Genomic DNA, 6,671 nt, shown 5'->3' with positions numbered 1-6,671 from the left:
AAAAAAAAAAAAAAAAAAAAAAGCAATGGGAGGAGGTCAGAAGAACACGAGAAGCACTAAAAGAACTTTGATTAGTTGGGATGGTCTCTAGGGCATGCTGTGCAAACAACAGACACAAAATCTCAGGAGCATAAAGCAACAATATTTTCTTACTCAGGACATGTGTTCATCATGCTGCCTATTGGCTTTACTCTGGTCCATTGTCCTCCCGTTACACAGGCTGATAAAATGGCCACTGTGGGGAACACTACCCATCACCACGATAGAGGAAGAGAGAGGACCACGCCTGAAATATTGCACATCCCTTCATGGGCCAAAGACAGTCACACGGCTGTGACCAGCTTCTGTGTGTCATGTCAGTGCACTTCTGCCTCATGCTTGGGGGTAGAAATGGGATTTTTGAAACAGCCCCCAGGTCTACCATCAAGAGGAGTTACTTTCAACTATAATACTGTAAACTTTCAGGCAAAAGAAACAAAAATATTGGGAAAAAAACTCTCTTTTTTTTTTTTTTAAACCTTTTTTTCCTTTTTTTGGCATGCTGCACAGCTTATGGGATCTCAGTTCCCCGACCAGGGACTGAACCTGGGCCGCGGCAATAAAAGTGCCAAGTCCTAACCACTGGACCACCAGGGAATTCCTTCTTTCTTGTATTACTTGTATACAACATAATAAAGTTGGAGACAGGCTAGTTGGTTATCTACAGAAGAATCGATTGCTCCCAGATCAATTCAAAGGTAATGTTCTCTCTCACTTCATCCCAGCTTACCCTTCCCCCTCCCCGTGAGAGAGTGGCATGGACATACATACATCACCAAACGTAAAATAGATGGCTAGTGCGAAGCAGCCGCGTAGCACAGGGAGATCAGCTCGGTGCTCTGTGACCACCTAGAGGGGTGGGATAGGGAGGGTGGGAGGGAGACGCAAGAGGGAGGAGATATGGGGATATATGTATACGTATAGCTGATTCACTTTGTTATACAGCAGAAAGTAACACAATATTGTAAAGCAACTATACTCTAATAAAGATGTTAAAATAAATAAATAAATCACTAAACCCCGCCCCCCACACACACACACAAAACAAAGGTAATGTTCTGTCTTCCATCCTGCGCAGAGAGGATATATGTGCCCAGGAGAGGGGCTAGTTTCTCAAAGAGAAAGTGTATGCTTTATCTCCTAATGTGTCAGGGCTAGGGATGGATGGAACTATGGGTTTACGGTGGCAAAGACGGAGGTGACGTTTTGTTAAACTGGAGAGAATTTAAGGCTCAGGGCTAGACTGTTCTTAATATTTGGAGGCAAGATACACATCTAATGATAAGCCAGAGGTTTATGGGGTTCCCAGTAGAGTTAAAATATTTGAAACTCATGAATAAGCCTAACCATAGTTGAAGAGTCAAGAAATAGTCGGTATACAGGTTCACTTTTACTACACTTGCAAAGCTTGTAAAATATTATTGACACAGCCGCTGCTGCATGATGTGTAAACACTTCTGCTCTGAAGAAATATGTCTAAATATGAGAGCCCCTTTATCTTCAGCAGGGCAGGGAGAAAACAGGCAGAATGGCAAAGAGCCTCGTGAGAAAAACAGTGCTCGAAAAGTCAATAAACAGAGTGTAACAAACATAACCACTTAAGTATTGTTGAAGGAAGAGGCAGTCAATAAGTGTATTTGATGTTTTCCGAAAAAAGAAACAACATTGGTATACCAGATGTTCAAAGACACACACAAAATAAATGTTCCTTTTTAACTGAAGTCTAGTCAATGTACAAAAAATGTACAAAAATGTACAGGTCTCAAATGATCAGTTCAATGAGTTTTGGCAATTGTATATACCCATGAAGCCATTATCCGAAATAAGATACAGAATATTTCCATTACCATGGAGAGCTCCCTCACTCTTAGCAGTAAATATTGTCCCCCTCCACCCAAAGGAACAACTTAATTCTATCACCACTGGTAAGTTGGCATGTCCTTGCCCTTCCTTCCTTCCTTCCTCCCTCCCTCCCTTCTTTCCTTCCTTCCTTCCCTCTCTTCTATCTATCTATGTATCTATCTATCTATCTATTATTTGTGCTTGGCTCCATTATTCAATGACATTTATTCACATTACTGAGTGTATCAGTACTTTGTTTCTTTTACTACTGAATAATGTTTCATTGTATCATTATGCCGCAGGGTGTTTATCCATTTCCTTGTACTGGGCATTTGAGCTGTTTTCAGCGTAGGGATAATATGAATTAACTGCGACGATAATTCTCATACAATGCTTTTTGTGTACATATGTTTGTATTTGTTATGGAAAAGTATTTAGGAGTGGCATGGTGGGTCACAGTGCAGATGTGTGTATACTTCGTAAGAAAGTTTCCAATTTCTAACTTTTAAAAATAGGTTCAAAACTCCACGCTGACTTACATGTTTCATTTGCATAAGGAGCTTCGTTGAGAGGAAAAAGAGTAATGAGTATTAAAAAGTAACCTCCCCCAAAGGAGGCCATTTAATCCCTTCCATAATAAGGTAGAGAATAGAGGAGCATTCCACTTAGCCCATTTCTGCGGACAACAGAGCAGAGTCATCTGGTTTGAAAACCAGGAAGAAAGCTCTGTGAGATAGTGTTTCTAGTAAAGGTTATGAGGATGGAGAAAGAAGGGGTTATTTCTTTTCGAGGTGGACCATGTGGGGGGAAAAAAGTGTGAAGGGCAAAAGACAGCTAAGCCCAACCAATGCCTGTCGACTGTCTGTGGTTTTGGTCAGCCTAGTGACTTCCTGGCACCACCTAAGATGCTCATAGGGTTTTAGTTCTTCTCTCTGGTGAAGGGATACACTTTACTAACCCCCCACCTGGCACACCGCCCCTCAGTCATTGAGCAGGACTGACTATGCTTGTCATCTGTGCTCTGAAATTTTCTGATCCTGATTAAAAGTGAACTGTAGGAGCTTTCATCTTTCAGTGGTTTAGGAATTCATAACCTTCCTAATTTCCAAAACAGAAAGAGAGGGTGTGGACTCTGAAAGGAGCAGTGGTGGTCTGAAAAGGAAAGTCCCGTCATGTGTACTCACTGGGAAGCCACTGCGGTAAATACTTCACCCCATTATACAGAAGCTTTGATAGCTGGCTGGTATTTCTGGGTCCTATAGGTAAATACACAAGGTTTTGAATGAGTCTCATAATGTAGTCTTAATTACACTGTGATTCTTTTCTCAATTACAATACAGAGCTGAATTGTTTGCTCTAGGGTTTACAGCCACTCCTGCTTTCTTTCTTTCTGATTGTACAGAAATAGCCAAAAGTATATGACGACTGGAATGTGAACATGTTTTATAGCCAACTGAGAGGTCTTGCTTAAAATATCCAGCTAACAGTTGGTTTCTCAATATTACTTTGACAATGGAATATAGCTACTTTTAAAAATTTAGATCAGGGGCTTCCCTGGTGGTGCAGTGGTTGAGAGTCTGCCTGCCGATGCAGGGGACACAGGTTCGTGCCCCGGTCTGGGAAGATCCCACATGCCGCGGAGCAGCTGGGCCCTTGAGCCATGGCCGCTGAGCCTGCGCGTCCGGAGCCTGCGCTCCGCAACGGGAGAGGCCACAACAGTGAGAGGCCCGCGTACCGCAAAAAAAAAAAAAAAAAAATTTTAGATCAGTAACTGATGTAGTCAATAACTAATTTTTATTTTGTAAGAGGCTTCCATTCAAACTGAAAATATTTGGTCTATGTCATGCAAAGTTCCTGATGTAGGAATAACTTCAAAGCAAGTTAAGGTAACGTTTCTTGGGTATACACTAACAAATTAGGTGCACTAATACCACTGCTGGGTTTTTGCCAAAACAACGAAATTCAACGAGGCATCATTATTCACTTATAAGGTAAGGACATTTAACACCAGAGGGATCATTTAACAAGAGGACACTCTAACTCTCCAATCTCAGGTGTGTGAACAGAGCTGAATGAAAATCAAGAGCGTCCACTGTGCACGGCAGTCTGCAGTCATGGTTGGTTTCATTTTACAGCCATAGATACTGTCCCTGAATTGAAATGGCTCTGACAAATCTCCTGGTGATGCCTTGCTACACAGCTTCTCAGTAGCCATGTTGGATTTGGTCCAGCACTTCACCCTCAAACCACCCTCCTCCTTGGCCTCTGACCTCCCACTCCTGTCCTTTCCCTATGACTTTATCAGTCCACATCTTGGCCCAAAACATGCAAAACAGAACCGAAGCAAAGATTATGTGCTAATGTATTACGGGACGCATTCCAAGAAAGCAAGAGTGAAGGGAACTGAAAGTGAGATTGTGAGAAAGGAAACTAATACAAGGAGGTGAATTACTAAGCTGGACACAGTTTGTGTAGAAACACAGACCCTTTTTAATTTACTTATGTTCCCCCAGTAAGGACATCGCAGAAGAAGCATTTTATCCGAGTTCAGAGCATCCAGAAGGAGGAGAGAGCAATTTACCTAGAAATGTATCAAGAATCCTGTCTCTGTTGAAAGTCTGCCCTAAGGGCAATCTCCTCACCTCCCGGCTGCACTTACAGTGGGTGTCATGCAGCCTTCTCTGAGCAGCGCTGGAGAAGACAGAGCTTCCGTGGGCTCGGTCACGTTTCACAAGCTCACTAGGGTTGCTCAGGTCCCAAGCTTACCACGTACAATGGGAACGGCGCTGCAGTCAGCCCTGGACTCTGAGCATGGATAGAGGAATGTGAGGTTTGCTGTGGTGGCCATGGCCAGGGTTTATGTTCCTAGGATAGAGGCAAGGTGAGCATCCAAGGCCAGGGAGGTGGACAGAGGCAGAATGGATTAAAGTGACAAGCAAACAATATATACAAACATATGTTTACATGTGTGTATATAGTAAATACGTGCCTGTATGTAATTATATAAATATATAATGTACACAGTAAATACATATACATTCTTTTTTTTTTTTTTTGGAGTCTCCTAACTTTGTTGGGTTTTTTTGGCCATGCCATGTGGCATGCGGGGATCTTAGCTCCCTGACCAGGGACTGACCCCACGCCCCCTGCATTGGGAGCGCAGAGTCTTAACCACTGGGCCGCCAGGGAAGTCCTATACATTCTATTCTATTCTATTCTACCCTATCGTATCCTATCCTAATTCCTCCACTGGGTTTCTAACTATCGCTCATATTCATTTTTTACTAGAGTACTTGATCTAAGGATGCAAATGTGCATCCTGGACTTATTAGCACCTCCCTTGGAGATGCAGGCGCTATAGCGCTTGCCAAGGTTTTAAGGATGGAGAATCTTCACTTGAGCGCGAAGCTCTGGGTGGATAAAAGGCGCTGACTGGAGGCCGCTAGTAGGCAGACCTGAAACCCACTTACACTCCAGACCATGTGATACACAGCTGAAGGTGTCTGTCCTGGGAGGAAGGCCAGGAAATGTGCTCCCTTCTGGGAAGTGACACTGCTGTGACAGGGAAGCTGTATATGGGGATATATGTATACGTACAGCTGATTCACTTTGTTACACAGCAGAAACTAACACACCATTGTAAAGCAATTATACTCCAATAAAGATGTTAAAAAAAAAAAAAAAGAAGTGTGGAGAATCCTCCCTTTTCAGTCCTGGGCAAGACTGTTGTACTGGCTTTAGTGACAGTCACAACCTGCTGGGAGATGGGCAGGAAACCACATCCTGATGGGGATCTTTTACTAGAACAAAGGAGGGCTGCGCTGGTCCTGCAGGAGGCGAGGGGACCCGCGCTGAATAGGAAAGGCAGGGTTTCGGCTTAAGAAAGAAGGGCAGCACCTCAGAGAAACTCTCATACGTGAGGGTCAGGCTTTCAAGGACGTCTTAGCCTGAGTCGGACGCTGAGAGGTCCCATTCCCCACAGGCCATGCCTAAAGGAGCATCAGCTGCCATCCACCCTGAGAGGGGCAGGAGTGTGGAGAGAAACACTGTCTATGACCCAGGGAGACGGGGTCTGCTGAGAGCTACGGGTGGGGCAGGAAAACCAGAGTGCAGGAATTTTAATCTCCCTTCTTATGAGGACAGGGTCACATTCAATTAGAGCCCACCCATATGACCTCATGTGACTTAAAAACCTCTTTCAAGGCCCAGTCTCCAAATACACAAACACTCTGAGCTACTGTGAATCTGGACCTCAGCATATGAATTTTGGGGAAACAGAAATCAGCACATAATAGAAGGGGTGTAAAAACGATCCATTCAAGCGATGAAATATGCTAGGTATTTCACTGATGGAAAGACTTCAAAGAAAAGTTACCTCAGTTTATTCTCCTAAGAACGAACCTTTCCCAAGAACTGTTTTTCCTCAAGCCCAGCACTCATTTTTCTTGTCCTTCTCTGTTCTTTTTCCTCCCAGTTTTATTGAGGTATATGTGACATACAGCATCGTGCTAGTTTAAGGTATAGTTTTTTTCTTGTTTTTTTTTTTTTTTTTTTTTTTTTTTTTTTTTTTTTTTTTTTTTTTTTTTTTTTTTTTTTTTTTTTTTTTTTTTTTTGGGGGTCCGGGGGCCTCTCCCCGCTGCGGCCTCTCCCGTTGCGGAGCAACAGGCTCCGGACGCGCAGGCTCGGCGGCCACGGCTCACGGGCCCAGCCGCTCCGCGGCATGTGGGATCTTCCCGGACCGGGGCACGAACCCGCGTCCCCCGCGTCGGCAGGCGGACTCCCAACCGCTG

The 6,671-nt window shown here is 43.9% G+C and overlaps 1 non-coding gene across 1 annotated transcript; it reads right to left on the bottom strand.

Annotated features, from left to right (window-relative positions):
- Nucleotides 1-564: 564 nt before the first annotated feature.
- Nucleotides 565-636, bottom strand: TRNAK-UUU (transfer RNA lysine (anticodon UUU)). The gene has a single exon. It is a non-coding gene; the product is annotated as a tRNA-Lys (tRNA).
- Between the last annotated feature and the right edge of the window lie 6,035 nt (nt 637-6,671).

Source organism: Lipotes vexillifer, unplaced genomic scaffold, assembly GCF_000442215.2.
Source record: "Lipotes vexillifer unplaced genomic scaffold, Lipotes_vexillifer_v1.1 scaffold668, whole genome shotgun sequence".
Taxonomy (NCBI): domain Eukaryota; kingdom Metazoa; phylum Chordata; class Mammalia; order Artiodactyla; family Lipotidae; genus Lipotes; species Lipotes vexillifer.
Note: the sequence above shows the minus strand (reverse complement) of the source record. Positions and strands in the feature narration are given on the sequence as shown.